Raw genomic sequence first — 18,758 nt, 5'->3', positions numbered from 1 at the left:
CTCTATTAAAGCAGGGCTTTGGGGGAGGAACAGTACAAAAAGGACTCTTTAAATGCTATATTTTGAAAATGCTATTTTCTATAGAGTTTAGTAATTGTAATAAAGTAAGCATAGGCAACGTGATCATTGGACCTACAAAAACCAGACATTACTACAGAAAAATAGACCTGGAGTGTGTCTCTGCTGTTCACTAAAAGCCTAGGTTCGTTTTGAAAGAGAGGCATGAGGTGGAGTTATTTATTGACTCCATCCTAAGAGAGCATATCTGCACCTTCGCCCAGATGATTGGGTGCTGCCCGTAACCCTCACGCAGGACTTGCAGGCACTGTGGAATTTAATGGGTCTGGGAAAAACTTTGTTCCATGACAAAGTATTTGAAAATGTCTTGACAAGTGCATGTTTTTTTTTTCCTCCTACCTGAAAATCCCATTGACAACTTTTCTATGACCTGTAAAGAATAAAAAAGGCATATATCCACATTTTTATTATTAGTTACCTGCAGAGTGTTTATGTTGTTTGTCAGTGAATATCAATTCGACATTTTGTTGGTCAGTATTAAGGCTGGAGGTAACCTTAAGGACATAAACCTAAAAATACTGCTGGATTTCCTCCTGTAAGAATCTCCACACTGCCCTTGATTTGGTCTTACTGTTTTCAGTGCTAGTCATAATTGACCAGTTTTTTCCATCTACAGGATAGGCTAAAAATTATTTTTTAAAGGTCTTGACTTAATTGGTTTTGCTGTCCTTGGATATAAAACAATTTACCGACAGATGGAGGAGTTGGTCCAAATATTAGTTTCTTGTTTCTGGATGTTCACCAAGAACTTGGGCTATGGCATATTTTCAGTGAATTAGTAAAATTTATGTAATGTGAAGAAAAATTTCTTCTTTTCATTAATAACTGAGTTCTTTTTAACTTCTGTTCATGGCTCATGTCTGGCCCATGTTTATTTTCAGTATCATTAATAGCTTTTTCTCTTTTACCCTTAAGGGCCTTTCCTTAAAGGCATTATGAGTTGAGAGAATTATGTATGGATTCTCTGATGAATACATTGTTTCTGTCTGTTTGTTACCTCTTTCTGGGTATCAGTATATTAAAAGTTGCTCCCCCTTTACTTCTTTCTGAACCTAGCCATTTCAGATTGTTCCCTAGATATCTTAGACTCCAAGGGGATGGACTTCTCTTCCAGACATCTCCAGAATTCTTATCTGAGGCAGCTAAATCAGTCTCATGATTAGCGGTTTTCAAAAAGTCTGTTGACTCTTGGAGACATGTAGGAGTGATCTGGAAAGTCACTGGAGACTTACTGTGGTTTTTTAGAGGAGTGTACATTGCTCCCCCAGAAAATAAGAGGGAATAAAATAGCTACTTAGAAGCTTCTTGCTTGGCAAAAGGGGAGCAGTATTGACAGTATCTATACCCTCACACAATTTACTGTGGTTCTATTTCACAAGTTTAAGAGTTGGGATGGGTTTTTTTTTTGTCATTTGCTTCTAATAAGTACACTATTCAGGAGTTCAGGGTCATAACGGCACTATGTGTGAGTTATTGACAGGTTCTTTCACATGTCAGAAGGCTAAAGAAAATAAACTAAGAGAAAGATACTAAATGTATGTGTCACAGAAGGAACTTCATGAAATGTCCCAAGAACCTTTCATTTTATTTACAGAATTTTAACTATGAAACTATTTTTCCTTTTAGCTTCCTTCTTATTTACTATTCATGAGTTGCACTTCAGGAATGAGTGGATTAGTTGAAATTTACCTGCTCAGGGCATTTTCAGATCACTCAGTAATACTAAGAGGTACTAGGGTATTTGTTAGTAGGGGGATATAAACTGAAACTCGGGGTCGTGCTTATCTGTATTCCAAGATCAGAGGTTTACTGACAAGTGACATTTGATAAGTTACCCCTTAAGAGTCAGTTGGGGTGTGGCGCCTGGGTGGGCTCAGTTGGTTAAGTCTGACTCTTGATTTCTGCTGGGGTCATGATCTCAGGGTGGTGAGATTGAGCCCTGCTTTGGGCTCAGCAGGGAGCCTGCTTAAGATTCTCTCTCTCACTTGCTCCCTCTGCCCCTCCTCCCCTCTCAAAAAAAAATGAATTGAAAATCTGTGGGATCCAGAGGGCAAATATTTTTATTCAGTTTGGACCAAGGCCAGAACACCAATAGATGTTACATCAGAAGTCTTGCAAAGAGTGACCATCATTACACACAGTTACATTATTGAGAATGGAGTCTAAGTATTGTCTGTCAACAAGTGCCCTGGATTGGGTGTGTGAGGTATTTACTGTCCGTACTTAGCAACATTTCCTTGACTAAGATTGTTTTACCATTTCCCTTTGTAAAGCCCATATTTTAAGGGTTGTAACTGGATGGTGGTTTTAATTTTTGTTTGAAACTTGGCCATTTGACTTGGAAAAATCACAAATTATTTGAAAGAAGTTTATTTTTATGGTAAGAAGTAGCTCTTGTCAAAGCTTTTTCCTGTGCTTTGCTTTCAAACGAAGGTTTACAGACCATTAGTCCATAATGTGAATTAACCCCATTTGGTATTTTTCCTTACCTTTAAAATGCTAAAGGACTGTTATTCACTTTGGTGAAGTGTTTACTGCATATTCACTGTAACTACCTAACATTTTAAAAATCTTATTTCTGTAGGACTTTGGCTTTATTATTGTAACTGCTCCAGAATGTTACACAGATGGCATAATAGACCCAAAGGCAGTTTTAGAGAAACATAGTGGCAATGTATAAGGTTAAAATCCATTTCCACAATGGCATCACATAGTGGTCCTGTTTGACTGCCTCATCCCATGGGGCCTTGGCCGGAGTAGGGATAAGTGAACAGTTTGGGGGAGATATGAATCCATTCAAATCTTGTCCCAGTTGTCTAAATTAAGTCTGCGGGCGCAAAGAGAGTCTCTGGGTTTTCTCACCTGACCTTTTTAATTTTGTTTATTCAGCAATGGTAAAAACAGTACATACATATTTTCACTTATGTGTTGAGTGCCATCCCAGATGTCAAAGGAACTAAGATGGCCAAGGTTCCCTGCTCTGGAGGAGCTTACAGTTTATCGGAGACAGATTCAGCAGCAAAGTGTGATAAACCACCAATCTGGTCGGGTTGTTATGGAAGCAAAGAAAGGGAGCCACGAACCACCTTTGTTTTTAGTAGACTATTTTTTAGAGCAGTTTTAGGTTCACAGCAAAACTGAATGGAAGGTACAGAGATTTCCTATGTACCCCCTCCCCTGCTCCCATACCGGTACAGCTTCCCTCATTGTCAACATCCCCCACCAGAGTGGCACATTTGTTACAATTGATGAAGCTACATTGACAGAGCATTATCATCTACAGTCCACAGTTTACCTTAGGGTTCACTCTTGGTATTGGACATTTGTTGGACAAATCCATAACAACATGTATCCACCATTGTAGTATCATAGTGTACTTTCACTGCCCTAAATTCCTCTGTGCTCACCCTATTTATCCTTTCTTCCCCACTATCCCCTGGCAAGCACTGATCCTTTTACTGTCTTTGTAGTTTTCCCTTTTCCAGAATGTTATATATTTGGAATCCTATAGTATGTAGCCTTTTCAGATAGGCTTCATCCATTTAGTAAAATGCATTTTAAGTATCTTCTGTGTCTTTTCATGACTTGAATTTCATGTAACTTTCATGACTTGTCTTTTTAGTGCTGAATAATATTCCATTATTTAGATGTACCACATTTTAAAATTTTTTCTAAAGATTTATTTATTTATTAGAACGCAAGTGCGGGAGGGGCAGAGGGGGAGAATCTTCAAGCACACTCCCTGCTGAGTACAGAGCCTGATTCAGGGCTTGACCCCACAACCCGAAGGCCATGACCCGAACCAGAATCAAGAGTCGGATGCCTAACTAACTGAGCCACCCAAGTGCCCCAGGATGTACCACATTTTAAGTATCGATTCACCTACTGAAGGATACCTTGGTTTCCAAGTTTCAGCATTTCTGAATAAAGCTGCTATAAACATTCATATGTAGGTTTTTATATGAACGTAAGTTTTCAACTCCTTTGGGTAAATAATAAAGATCAAGGAGTGTGATTGATGGCTCATATGGTAAGAGTATGTTTACTTTTGTAAGAAACTAACAGACTGACTTCCAAAGTGGCTTACCATTTTGCATTCCCACTGACAGTAAATGAGAGTTCCTGTTACTCCACATCCTCACCAACATTTAGTGTTGTCAGTGTCCCAGATTTTGGCCAACCTAATAGATCTTGTTGTGGTTTTTTTGTTTTTTCTTTTGAGGTAGGGTGGAGGGAGAGAATCTTTTTTTTTCCCTAGGATAGAGAGGTGGGGGAGGGGGAGAGGGAGAGAGAGAATTCCAAGCAGGCGCCATGCCCAGTGAGGAGGCTGACAGGGGGTCTCACAACCTGAGATCATGACCTGAGCCGAAATCAAGAGTTGGACACTTAACTGACTGAGCCACCCAGGAGCCCTGGTGTCTCGTTGTTTTTTTTTGTTTGTTTGTTTTTTTGGTTTTTTTTATAATAGCAAGCCTGGTTTTTTTTTTTTTTAATTTTATCTATTTGACAGAGAGAAAGCACAAGTAGGCAGAGAGGCAGGCAGAGGGAGAGGGAGAAGCAGGCTCTCCGCTGAGCAGAGAGCCAGACGTGGGGCTCGATCCCAGGACCCTGGGACCACGACCTGGACCGAAAGCAGACGCTTAATGACTGAGCCACCCAGGCGCCCCGTGTCTCATTGTTTTAAGTTGCATTTCCCTGATGACATACATTGGGGAGCATCTTTTCATATGTTTATTTGCCATTTGTATATCTTTGGTGAGGTGTCTTTGGCTCATTTGTTTTATTTTTTCTTTTTAAAAAAATTTTTTATTGTTATGTTAATCACCATGACTCATTTGTTTTAATTGGGTTGTTTTTTTATTGTTGTGTTTTAAGAGTTCTTTGTAGGGAGCCTGGGTGGCTCAGTCAGTTGGGCGGTTGCCTTTGGCTTGGGTCATGATCCCGGGGTCCTGGGATCGAGTCCTGCATTGGGCTCCTTGCTCAATGGGGAGCCTGCTTCTCCCTCTGCCTGCTGCTCCCCCTGCTTGTGCTCTCTCTCTCTGACAAATAAATTTTTAAAAATAAATAAATAAATAAATTTTATTTATCCATGCTGGGCGTGGAGCCTGCTTAAGATTCTCTCTCTCCCTCTGCCCCTCTCCCCCTTAAAAAAAAAGAGAGTTCTTTGTATATTTTGGATAATGGTCCTTTATCAGATTATGTCTTTTGAAAATATTTGCCCTCAGTCTATGGCCTTTCTTTTTATTCTATTGAGCACGAATTGCCTTTTAACTTTAGTGTTTGATTTTACCATATTCCTAAAACAAAACAAAACTTTTTCTGTTCCTGTTCTCTTCCCAGATGCTTATCTCCTCTTACTCTCTGTCAGCTGTTTGTAGTAGGATGCTATATTAGTTTGCAATGCCTGCCACAACAAGGTACCACATACTGTGTGGCATAAACAATAGAAATGTATTTCCTGCCAGTTCTGGAGGCTAGAATTCTGAAATCAAGGTGTTGGCAGGGTTGCTCTCTTTTGAGGCCCGTCTCCATGGTTTGTAGGCGGCCATCTTCTCCCTGTCTTCACATGGTCTTCCCTCTGTACACATCTGTGTCCTAATCTTTTCTTACAAGGGTACAAGTCCTATTGGTTTAGGGACTGCCCTGGTGACTTCATTTTAACATAATTACTTCTTTAAAGACCCTATCTCCAACTGTAGTCACATTTTGAGGTACCGGGAGTTAGGACTTCAACCACCACCACCCTGCCCCCCGTATTATTTGGTGGGAGGTGGGACACAGTTCAGCCAGTAACAGATGGTCTTCTTGGTGAATTTTTCCATAAACCTCTTTCAACGTGTTGTGTTTCTCTCTGTCAGAATTGAAATACCAGGTTTTAGGACTCTGTTGAAGAAAGCAATTGAAGCTAAAGTATAAAGGTTAGCAAAAAGATGGTGCTGTAACCTTAGCCTTATGAAAAGCATTTGTCAGGAAGCCCAGTTTCTCAATGGAGTCTCTTTAGGCCTAGAAGGACCATTCTTCAGTTCACCCCTGTTTCTTGCCGAAGGATGTGGCCGACCACAGCCCACCAAGCAGTGCCTGTCAAGGTTGCTCTGGTCCTTCACTCCTGTCAGTGAGGTGAAATTTCACTCACTTCCCTTCTCACGGTTCTCACAACAACCCTGTGAGGTGGGAGTGGATTGTCCCCCACTATATTGATGAAGAAATTGAGTTCTCTAATACAGGCTTCCTTCCTTTACATTCCCGGCACACCCTTTAAGTGCCCTTCTCACAGGACTTACCCTGAATTGTTTTATTTGACTTTCTCTTCCACTGAGTACATTGAGGCAGAGGGTTGTATCTTGCTTATCTGAACTTTGCCGTTTGCGGCCAGCCCACTAAATTTTCACTGAATGAATCTTTAGTAGAAAATAAGACCACACAAGCAGTTTCAAGGATATTGGAGCAGTTAGTCCTAGGAGGTAATTCTCTCCATGAATGGAGGGCAATGTGCATTAAAAATTTTAGATCTTCCTATATTGCTTGGCTTGACTCAAGTGTGCTGTAAATTAATGTAACTGAAGTTCCTTAGACATTTTCAGATTTAGTATCTGTCGTTTCAGCTCTTTGCATGTTATGCTGAAGACAAGTACATTGTGTCTCTCATTTCACTGATGCCAAATTTGAATTGAATCAAAAGAATGTCAAGTCACTTAACTAGTAAGTGAGCCAACCTGACTGCTCCTCACCCACACTGCCCCAGAATCCTGTTCTTTCCTCACCCTCAGCTAAATAGTTACACTCATGAAATGTACTAATAATTGTATTACTTTATAGAAAATGAAGACCCAAAAGAGAGACAACAGCTAGTACTGGAAAGTGAAGGAATCTAGAAAAGTTGTTGTTTTTTTTTTGTTTTTTTTTTTTTTAGTGAGAAAATTAGAGTTCTATGAGAGAAATTATATGCTTTAATGTCTTTGGGCATTTGAAGATTTCTGAGGGTCTCAAGACAGATCCCTTTTCAGTGTTGAGAATTTCCCCTATTTTCCTGAACTGCTGAAGTGAAAGCTGGAGAGTTTTATTATTGCTGGAAGTACTGAAATAAAAGTAGCAAAGAGCCCCTGGAGTCCTCTCTAAGCCAGTTGACAGTCTTAGAATTTACTTTGTTAAATCCTCGCAAGAAGACTGTCAGACTGTCTGGTCCGGTTCTTCTTGTACCACTTTTTTAAGTCCATGGCTTATCCTCCTGAAAAAATTGTCAAATTTTAGAAATGAGCCTTTTCTCTGCTTTTAATAACTAATAACAGGTAAAGCACACAGAAAACAATTCACTCCTACCAGATACATAGAAAAGGAGAAAGGTCAATTAAGTTCTGATCCACCCTTCTTTAAATTATATTTTTTTATAATTGTGAAAAATTTTTTTTAGAAAAATAGATTTTGAAATGGGTAACTTACAGACTCCATTTTCCTTTTGTTTCATTTTCTTACAAATAAAAAAAAATGACCTGAGGTGGTTTGTTTTTTATTTTTTTAACTATCCCTTTAATTAGTTGAAGTGAACTTTCATCATAGGAGACTAATGTGGCAATTCAGAACATAGCTCTCTTTTTATGATTATGAAGTGATTGTAGAAACACATAAAGAATTTTGATAATAGAAAAAGTGGTTCATATAACCCTGACCTTCTGAGGAGGGTTGTTGCTGATGTTATTAGACATTACATAGTTTTAATCTTTAATGATTTAGGGAAATACTAACAATATGTTAAAGTCCAAAACTAAGCAACCATTATGATACTGATTTGTAGCTTGTATGCAAGGTGGAACAATTAGTAAGAAACCCTGGAATTGTTCATTTGTCATCTCTGGTTGGATTGGAGGTAATTCTCCTTTATACTTGTATATACTTTCGAAATTATATAATCTGAGCATGTACTGATTATCTAGCAAGAAACAAATTATAAACACTGAAATTTTACAAATAAATGTTTTACAGAACTTGAAATAATTATTCCAATAATTTAGCAATTGAGGGAGAAAATACCATACAGAAGAACGCAAGTCCACTTTTTCTCTGTGCATTTTTTTTTCCCAAGTCAAACCAAAGACCTTGTTATTCACAATGTGATCAGTATACCAGCAGCATAGGCATCACCTGGGAGCTTGTTAGAAATGCAAAATATCGGGTCCTCCCCAGACCTTCCGCTTCAGCATCTGCATTTTAACAAGATTCCCAGGTGATACCTAGGCACATTAAAGTTTGAGAAGCACTGATAGGAGACAGTCTTCACTCTTAACAACTGAAGCCTAGTCCCATTTTATTCACCCGTTGGTTAGGTCCATACTTTTGGCAAGACTTTAAAATGACAAGTATGCAAACTACAGAAGGCCTACCCAGGTTTACGGTCGAAATGGCATGACAGCCTGGTCATTTGAAATACGTTTTGTAATTAAGCTTAAAAAATGTAGTGGCCTGACAAAGGCCAGGAGAGGGGGCAAAAAAGCAAGGAAGCCTGAGTTCTTCTGCTTTGTTTCTTCTTAACTAAGTAAGAAGAAAAGTAAAGGAGAAGTCAGTTAAGATTTTCAAAATGGCTTTCAGCTTCTCGGGATCAGTGGCTTGTAAAAGAGAGAACAGGAATGCAGTTCTACCCCACCTGCATCCCAGGGCCGTTCTGTATGTACCCGGAGTGGCGGGCACCCAGCCGCCATGTTCTGGGCCTCATTACAACATTGGTCTAACACATTTGCGAAGACTTCAAGGCATTGAACTAGAATTTTTTTGGCTTGAAAACAAGATTCTATTTCTTATATTTTGCTACTCTAAAGTTTGCTTTGGAATTTACTTTTCCTTGTGTTGCTGACTTTTCTGTTAGATTTTTATGCTCGGTACAAGAATGACAACATTGATAATTTTCCAGTGGCAGCATGGAGTTTCATACTGCTTTGTTTTTCTCTCTCAGTACTGCCTATTTAGTTTTTGTTTTGTTTTTTAACTAAACATGACTTTGCAATGTGACAGAAGAGAAACTACATTTTCCAGGAAATTGTCACCATAGTTGCTTTGCCTGTAAGTGGAAGTGTCTTGTCTCTGTACATTTTCTGTCATCTTTAGGATAGCTAAAGTACTATATGAAAGTTGCCATATATTTGAGCAGCAAACTTGCGGATTCTGATAACGTTCCTTTTCTCTGAGCCCATTTCTGTAAATAGGCATTTAACGTTTTGCACTTTTATGTATGTATGGACTTACAGACATGCTGTGATAACAGATATATTATTAGTTTTATAAAATCCTTTCCTGTTACATCTTCTCAAGTGGGCAGGTTTCTTGTCCCTTTTGTAGTAGTAAGTACAGCAATGCAAAGGTGGGCACCAGTGTTGCAGTATCTATGTGATAGTTCTGTGGTTGATGTTCCTCATTTGCAAAACATTGTCATTTTTTGGGTGCTGAGGGTAGGGAAAACCCGGTAAGATTTTCCTCGTGTACTTTTTAAAAATATACTTCTATCACCAATGAAGGAAAAAATATTGAACAATTTCAGGCAGTTAGACCATAATGTGAGCTAATCACTTTATTTTGAAGAAAAGTATTTTTAAACAGTTGAGCTAGCGAATTTACTTTTAAAATGTATTGTGCTTACACAGTAGATGGTTTTATTTCCATGATGTTTTTTACTACATAATTATACATCTTAATTACGTAATTACTATCATAATTATTATGTAATTGCATGTACTTCCACTAATTACAAAATCAGGAAGTGTAATTATCTAGTAAAAACTTTATGAAATTTCATGCACTAAAAATTATTTAAAAGGCTATTCCAGTGGTCTACTGGAAGGCTTTCCATGTTTAATCTTAGTCCTGACTTTAGTTTAAAACTTGAATGCACAAGCCAGGACAAGAAGGACAATTACAGACAGACCAACACAAAGCTGAGTATTGTGACATAAGTAAGATGGCCTTTGTTCCTTAGGAGTTAAAGCCAGGGAGCATTTGAATTTCTTTGTGATTATGGAGATATAAAAATAACATCTTATGTTTGAGGTAGGTATCACAAAAACTGTCAATGAAAAGGGCAGTTTTTTTCTTAGGAAAGAATTGATTAATAGAATTGAGAATCAAGGAATTTAGATTACCAAACAGCCAGGCCTTCTGTAATTCCTTAATGTGAATGGCTTATTTAGCGACGTCTGTCTTTCAAGGCAAAATAATAATAATGTCATTATTATTATTTAAAACTGTTTCTTTAGTTTGAAGAGGGGTTTTTTCCAGTTTGTGTTTATATTTACTGAGATAGAAAACATATCGAAAGAGCATAATCTTTTTCTACCACTGCTTGATGTCAAAAGCACCTTTTGAGACATAAACATATACCCACAAACATGTAACATCAGACCCTAAATAAAGACAGAAGGTTTAATTCAATAAACCTATGATGCCTTTACCATTCAAAGCGACATACAAATTGCACAGTGAAACAATAGTCATGACAGCAAATTAGATATGACATCTAAATTACACTACAAAGAGAAATCCCAGAACCATTTTTGGTCTGTAAGAGTCTATTTTAGCCCAGGTTTAAAACCCAGTCTAGAGATGTCTTCATTGTCTAAGTAGGGTAATGTTGTAGAAGACTAATTGGAGGTTGGTTGAATTAATTGCAGATTAATTAGGAGAAAGGGCTTATAATACTCATGGCAGAGAAGAAAGTAGATCCTTTAAGTATCATGATAAAATGTACTATAAGTTTCAGGAATATTAAATTATCAGTATTTGTGTAACATCTATAATAATCTGTTATAACATGACTTAAAGCAGTTGGGGTTAGATATAGTTATACTCAATTTTCCCCTCAAAATTAGTGCTTTTCACCGGAAATGTACTGGATCAGCTACTTACAATGTATAATCAGTTACTTCTTTTAAAAATGCAACCTTCAACATTAAAAGGTCTGTAGTTTTAGAAGCAGATGACATTCCTTTTTTTTTCTTAAATATTTCTAAAGAAGCACTCTGGTTTTATCAGTTGCTGACTTTGTGTCCTTTTTATACCAGCTCAAATTTGTAATGTGACTTTTTTTTTTTAAAGTGAAAAGATAAAAAAACAAAAACCCAAAAAACCAGCCCCACTTGCTTCAGGTAAATGAGAGAATACATAGTTATCCATAATTGTCTCATGCTCTCAGAGATATTTGGGATTTAAGTAGATTTGTTCTGACTTGTATTTTTCTCTAATAGTCTGGGATTATTTTTAAATTGCATACCCTTGGGGTGCCTGGGTGGCTCAGTCAGTTAAGCGTCTGACTCTTGATTTCAGCTCAGGTCCTGATCTCAGGGTTGTGGGATCGAGCCCCATGTTGGGCTCCGCACTCAGCATGGAGTCTACTTGTCCCTCTCCCTCTGTTCCTCCTCTGCTTGCTTACTCTCTCTCTCAAATAAATAAATAAAATCTTTTTTAAAAAAATAAATTTCAGGGTTGCTTGGGTGGCTCAGTTGGTTAAGCATCTGCCTTCAGCTTGAGTCATGATCCCGGGGTCCTGGGATCGAGCCCCATGTCGGGCTCTCTGCTCAGCGGGGAGCCTGCTTCTCCCTCTGCCCGCCACTCCCCCTGCTTGTGCTCTCTCTCTGTCAAATAAATAAATAAAATCTTTAAAATAGATTGCATACTCTTTTCCTCTTGGGTATCTTTGCTCATTGACCTAGCCCTGAATTTAATGTCTCCATCATTTCTTAATTGTCTTGACTCAGTTGTGGTAACATTTCTTCTCAGAAGTGCTTATGCTCCCTCCATTGAGATAGGAATTACCTCTCCTGCATCTTCTAGTCTTTTGCTTTGATTTTGGTTTTTACCTGTTGCATGTGCTGTACCAGAATAGTCTTTAATGGTTAAAAGTTAAGTGTTTCTGCTTAGTCTTTGACTTTCTGACTACAGTGCAGATTTAATTTTTAAACTGACTTAATGTTTAAATTGACTAGGTTGTTTTGTTTTGCTTTGCTTTCTTTTCGTATAAACTGGCATATGTTTTCATTACCCTCTGTAATTCTTTAAATTTTTCATCATTATCAAAGGGAAGAAACCCTAACTTTTGAATTTTAATTGTGTCCTTGTGATGGCTTCAGTTACCCAGTAGCCCCAGGCCCAGATCTGGTGTTGATTTGCACGTGATTAGTCAGTGCTCATGTATGATTTTAGGCTGTACTGTCGTGTCCATATAATAGGTTTTGCTACCCCTCTATACAGGGAAAACCCATCATCAATTTGACTCATTCTTAGAGGACTTCTTCCTATAGTTGTTATGAATTTATTCACATCCATCAGCATTCTCTTACCTTGTGGCGATAGGACAGTGACTAGTCGGAATTAGTAGCCTGCCACTGAGCTCAGTTGGGAATTAACTTTGATTGCATTCTGCCCATGTAAAGGCCCTGGGAAACCTTTTTCCCGTTAGTCTGTGAGCCCTGCTAGCTTTAGCACCATCCCTTAGAGCTTAAGGCTTTAATCAGCTGTGCTCACAAAAAGATAGGTTTGCTGGCTCATTTTAGACACTTGTGTGCTTTGATTGTTTTAAGAAATTATTGTAAAACCAAACTCACAAATAGGATCATAAAACCAGGTCTCTGCGTAAGTCTGGTTTTCTCTGTTTGTCTCTTCTTCATACCCCATCCCTGAGATTCATTCAGTGAGTGTTGCTGCGCCTCTGCCTTGTGTGATATGTAAAAGGCACAATGTAAGCAAGACCTGGGTCCTGCTTTAGACATAATAACACTTGTGATCCTTTTCTTAATCATGTATTCACCCTCTGAACAGCTACTTGTTATAGAGCTTTACTTGTTATGGAGAACACTCACATCCCTTATTTTATACTTTTCCCATTAGAATGGGTAGTTGACATTTTTCCAATGGAAAAACAACCTCAAATTGATGAAATGACCCGCCTGAGGTAGCAAAGCTGGGGAGTGTGAGAGCCCAGTGTTCTTTCTGCCGTGTCGCAGCTGCCCTTTTCTTAATCTAGTAGAGAGACTTCAGCCTGAACGCAAATGACTACTACACGGGAGTGGGGAGTGGCTCGGGGAAAGTTCCCTGTGGGGGTGTAACCTGAGCTCAGGCTCAAAAAGTGGATGAGACTGTAACACGCACAGATGCAGGCATGTAGTTTGAGACTAAGTTTTGTCTTTCTTGCTATTCTTTAAGTGCTCTATTGCTTATCTGGCTTTTACAAATTAAAGCACATCATTTGACAAATGCATGATGATTTTAAAACATATCTGAATTGGAGATTTGGTCAAAAAAGCACTTATTAAGGGGCTGGTTTATGTGAAGCTTTAAACCCAACACTGGAAGCTGGAAGGCTCTTGTCTCTTCACTCCCCACCTTAGTAACCGGTGGTGGTGCTTTGAAAGAAGTTGACTCTATCCTGTAGGATACATCTGTCAGAAGTGTATCAAAATGTTTTCCTATCTTAAATAATTTAACTCCGAATATAATAATGTAAGTATTTTGACATGAAAATGTTACATACTGTAATATATCCACTTAGCTTAAAACAGACGTCTTTAACTTTGAAAGAAAGAAGTATGGGAAGACAAAACAAAACAGAAATAGGAATTAAAAGAGACGAATGACAAACTGAACTAGTTTTATTTAGAAGAGGCAACTAAAGTCCTATTAACACCATGACCATAGAATGTAAAAATGTTTTACTTGAAGCGTGATTAATTTTTTTTTTTTTTTACTATCATCATGGTGAATGTTTAGACATATGCAGGACCTGTTTGTAAAGTACATGTTTGCTGCTGAAATAATTCCTGTTTTATTGGTGGATTATATATTGTCTTGCCAAAAATATTGTAGATGCTAATAAGTCAGTAAAATCCAAGATAAAAGAGAGGGTCTGCACCTGAGCTTGTGTTTAGGAAATTATTCAGCAGAGCATACTTTCGTCTCTCTTAGTGAAGGCTTTATCACATTTAACAAATGTGCCACAGTAAATTTATTAGTATGCTACAAAGAAATTTTCAAAATAATTAAGACTAAACTACACTTGTCAAAATAAATGAATGAAATACAATTTTGAATCATCTTTCTTCACTTATTGCTCATTTGCATAATTCAGTAACTTACACAGGAGTCTTTCAGTCATTGGTGTGAATTAGCAAGGTTCTGCTTTTCCTTGTTGTACGGGTGGGAATTATGCTACCATGTAATTAGCTATTCCAGACATGGACTAACGGGAAATACCAAAGGGCACAGCAAAATCTAGAGAGACAAGGCAGGGAATCTAAAGACAAGAGACAATCAAAGACACCCAACAAACTCAAGCTGGTAGACCACAGGGAATTTTGAATGAAGCCTCTTAATTTATTTTGAGAATAAGAAATCAGTAGTATGAGAGAAATCTCAACAAGATTAGCTGACTAAGCCTACTTAAAAAAAAATATCTCTATAGTGCATGGTGCGCCAGGTTAACCACTCCTGTTTGTTAGTCTGTATACAGCTCAACAAATAGCCGGCAAGGCCTTTCATGGGTATATAGTGGCTTTCCATTGAGGTTTTCACTCTTTGAAGGAGGTCGTTTATACCAATGAGATCTGTAGATGCAAATTGCTTTCCCTATATGTAAGGGGTCATTCCTTTCACAGCCGACTTGCTCATCTCTTTTATAGAGGTTTTGTTATTTTTCTACTGCCCCCAAAGGAAGGATGTTAATCACACACACCCCCATACCCACCCCCCAACTTAGCATCCAAATCTTTTCCCTCCAGCTCTGTGAAACTTTTGTGTGCTGATCTTTGAGAACAAAACATGCCGTTGGCAGCAGTCTTTAGCCCTGAATTAGGGAACTTTTTACTTCTCTCAACCTGGAATTTTTTATTTTTATTTATTTTTTTATTTTTTTAGATTTGCTTCTCTTTTTCACCTCATTCAGAGGAAATACCTTTCTCATTGCAGCAGTGTGTCACTGTCACATGCTCGGGCATGTGGGAAATCTTGGAAGGGAAGCAGTGTCCTGAGAATGTCATTTTCAGTTTGGATTCCCCAATGATGTGAGCTCATAGGAACTAGAGGAGCAGAAAAGTGAAGGGATCAATTTAAGGGTTAGCTGTGAAAACCTAACTTCTGATCCTGTTACTGAGTGGGGGGGGGGGAGATAATGTTAGTCTTTTGCCTAAGCTTAAAAAGTCATACTAACACTCATAGGTTTTAGCCTACAATGTTCAGGAGTCTTAGGAAGAAGGGGTTTCAGACACACGCGGTATGAGCACTCTGTAAATACTTGTTTGTTTCCTTCTTTCCTCCTTGCCTTTCATCCTCCTTTCCTTCTTTCTGCCCGCATTTGTTGAGCACCGAGGGTACTGACTGGGGCTCCTGGAAGGCAATATAGGGTAGTAGTTAAAAGCCAGAATAGCCAGTTCAAGTGTTGGCTTTCCATCTCTTGTTAAATAAGTAACCTTGGGGTATGTGATGAACCCCTCTACTGCCTCATCTGTACAGCTTGCATGAGAGTAACAGCGGCCTCGTGGGACTCTAAATTGAACAGGATAATACTGAAACATGGTGATATGTAAAATGCCTGGAACAGTGCCTGGCACACAGTAAGTATGCAAAAAACATCAGTTGGTTTTATTACTTCTAAGAATAACACTTTATCCAAACCACTGTTAGAGTACTTAGTATTACAGTTGCTGTGTGGGTCTCTGTAGCCTCTCATTGACCATGCTTTGTTCATACTTGTATCCTCAGCATCTAGCACAACACCAGACATGTTTTAAGTGATCCGCTCTTCATACTGAGTGATTACAGTATGAAAAGGTATGGTCCTTGGTCTAAAAGAACTTAAAATTGATCTTGGTAACTCCTTTTTTAGTTTTCTTACGTGAGGTATACTAGAAAAGATGAATTTAATTCTCATTGTTAGTGCTAATGGAAGAGATTGAAACACAAATAATTTGCAAATAATTTCCATTTTCTTGAGATACATCCCTTTGGCATGTGTTCCATGAATACTAAGCAATCAGTACTAACTATTGGCTCCTTTCTAGGGAGGGTAAAAAATAGTTTGTGTGCTAGAAGGCAGCCAAACCGAGTTCCCTTTTAGCAGATTTCTTCTGGTTTTGGGGTGGTTTTTTTGTGTTTTGTCTTGTTTACACTTCTAAAAATGATACGTACCCAGATGCCACTGTCAGATATCTGATTCAGTAGGTCTGGGTTGGGACCCCGATAGCTGTGTATTTTAAAAAAGCTCCACAGTGATTTCGATGCACACCCACAGTGTTGAGAATCTTGGAGTTAGTGAAATTCTTCAAACTTTAATATTGCTTCTTGTCAAATATGCATTAAGTTTGACTTTGATATAGAAAGGGAGATTGGGTGGCATCTAGATAACAATTTAAATAGACAGTAGAAGGGAAAATGAAGTCAAACACATGAATTATTTCCTAGATAAAGGAATCATTTATGGTACTATATGAGCTAATACAGCATTTGAGAATAAAGTGAAGGAAAAAAATGGGTTAGGGGAAAGTAAGTAAGAAAAAACTTTTCTGGTAATGAGCAAATGGAAGATGGAATAAATGCATTTCAACAAAATTGGCTATAAAGAACATGTTATTTTCCCCATTAACTTACATCAAAGAAGTAGGAATGGGCTTCCGTGGAGGGTCGGGAATCCTCGAGAAGACTGGATGGGTTACAGGGAAGGTATTGAGTTAGAGGCTAACCCAACCCTGGTATTTAGGCATCTCCACAGTTGGATTTCTGGGACCTTTCCTACCTCCTGTCATTTTCTCCTTATCTCTGGGCCTAGCCAGGTGGATCCTGGTAGATCAGCCTTCGGCAGTTTCATATTGCTTCCTGTCCCCGAAAGGTCTGGGACAGGATGGTAGTCCTGGAGGCATTAGAAGGACCATGGTCATAGGTTGGGCTTACCTTGGATATCCAGGTAGAAGAGGTAGCTTGGCTCACTCCATTTCCCAGTGTTGGGGGTCTTCGAGCTAGAAAAGAGTTGCTGTTGGCTTTCAGATCACTCCCTTTTGCCTAGAAGGATCGAGACAGCACCTCTGTGGTCCTCACAGATTAGACCCCTCACTGGTCCCTGAGCAGGCCTTGACTCCACCATGGCTACCACTCCCGGCGCTTGGGTTTCCCCTGCCTGCATCACCCACCTCGACCCAGTCTCTCCCTGTTGGTATTCCGTTCATCCTTTAAGGCCTCCCAACTAGAAGTGAGCTCTTTGTCCTCCAAACTCCTGCAGCTCTTAAGCACTGCCCCTCACACATTATAACTTTGAGGACAACACCATGCTTGCTATGTTACTGTATGTCTGATGGCAACTTGCACATGATAGGAGCCTAATAAATGGTTTCTGAAATTAATGTCTTCCAGGATACTTGATAGTAGAAACATAATTTTTTTTATAGAATATTTATAGAATACTCTTCTGACTCCATCCTCTTTTCTCTGCTATTTATTTCCCATTACACCCATCACACCCTCCAACCGAATGACAATGTTTTCCACCCATGTATATGCATTATACATATATATATATTCATCCAACATTTAGCCCATGCCCTCACAACACAGACTTAATTTCCCACCTTAATTTACCTCCTTTCTGATAATTCCTGGTAGAGTTGGGCTCTACCTCCAGGATGTACCTCCAGGACATTGCATAAATTCCACCCTGGAAATTTATTTGTTCAAACCGTTAGGTTATATAAATCAAACTGATGCCCTGCTATATTAGTGGAGTGAACTAAAAAGTCTTCAAATTTACCCTGTCCAAGGCCTACTCGTTGCCCTCCAGAAAGTATATACCTGCCACAGCAGTTGGCCATTTTGCCTGCAGGGTTTTCTAGTGATATACGGTTTTAGCTCTTTAATGACCTTGCTGTCTTTTGAATTTCTCCTGGCGCTCCAAATGGGTTGCTTGGTTTACAAGTCTTTCTGATATCTCGAAATGCCTAGAGGCCATCTCCAGAGAGGTGTCTGAAGGCCAGGAAATGAGCGGCTGCTGAGAGGCTTGCACCCTGCTCTTCCCTTGTCTCCCCACCGGACCTTCAGTTGAGCAGCATGCAGGTACACATACTGATGGCGGTGTCAGTTTGTAAACACGACTCTTTTTAATAGGCTGGGGCCGGGGAGAAAAATAGTAAGCCCCTGTGGTACCTGTGTCTTGGGTGTAACCTGTGAGACACACTCTAACAGAGTAATCATTGCACGATATAATTGCGGGAGACTGAACAAGTTAGAAAATCTATTCCTGGTTTGCCGCTGACTCACTTTGTGGCATGGGCAAAGCATTATTACTCTTTGATTTAGTTGTCTTATTCAAAAAAGGAAAAATAATATGTGTTTAAAAAGCACTCTGAAATTCCTCTGAAAGCAGGTCTCTAAGTGCAAAGTACTACTGTTGTTTTTTATCATTATTATTAGTGTTCTGATATGATTTAGTTTTATGCCATGTTGTGCACAGATATTTCTGTTCTCATTGATGAATTACAAAACACTTCCATGTCATTCTGTTTCATTGCATTGGCAATAGTTTAGCACATCTTTGTTTTGACCCCAGTTAAAATACATGTCCAAAATAGATATCATTAATAAAATGCAGTTATCAAATTAAATGTATCTATATGGCTTTCTATTGTTTTTTTAAACCTCCTTAAAAACATGGTTACCAACAACTACTAAGT

The 18,758-nt window shown here is 38.7% G+C and overlaps 1 protein-coding gene across 4 annotated transcripts in view; it reads left to right on the top strand.

Annotated features, from left to right (window-relative positions):
* The window catches only part of POLA1 (DNA polymerase alpha 1, catalytic subunit), a 299,305-nt gene that overhangs the window by 231,368 nt on the left and 49,179 nt on the right, over positions 1-18,758 (top strand). The gene's annotated exons all lie outside the window — the stretch shown is intronic.

The sequence above is a fragment of the Zalophus californianus genome, chromosome X (assembly GCF_009762305.2).
Source record: "Zalophus californianus isolate mZalCal1 chromosome X, mZalCal1.pri.v2, whole genome shotgun sequence".
Taxonomy (NCBI): Eukaryota; Metazoa; Chordata; class Mammalia; order Carnivora; family Otariidae; genus Zalophus; species Zalophus californianus.
This window is presented reverse-complemented; position numbering and strand designations above follow the sequence as displayed.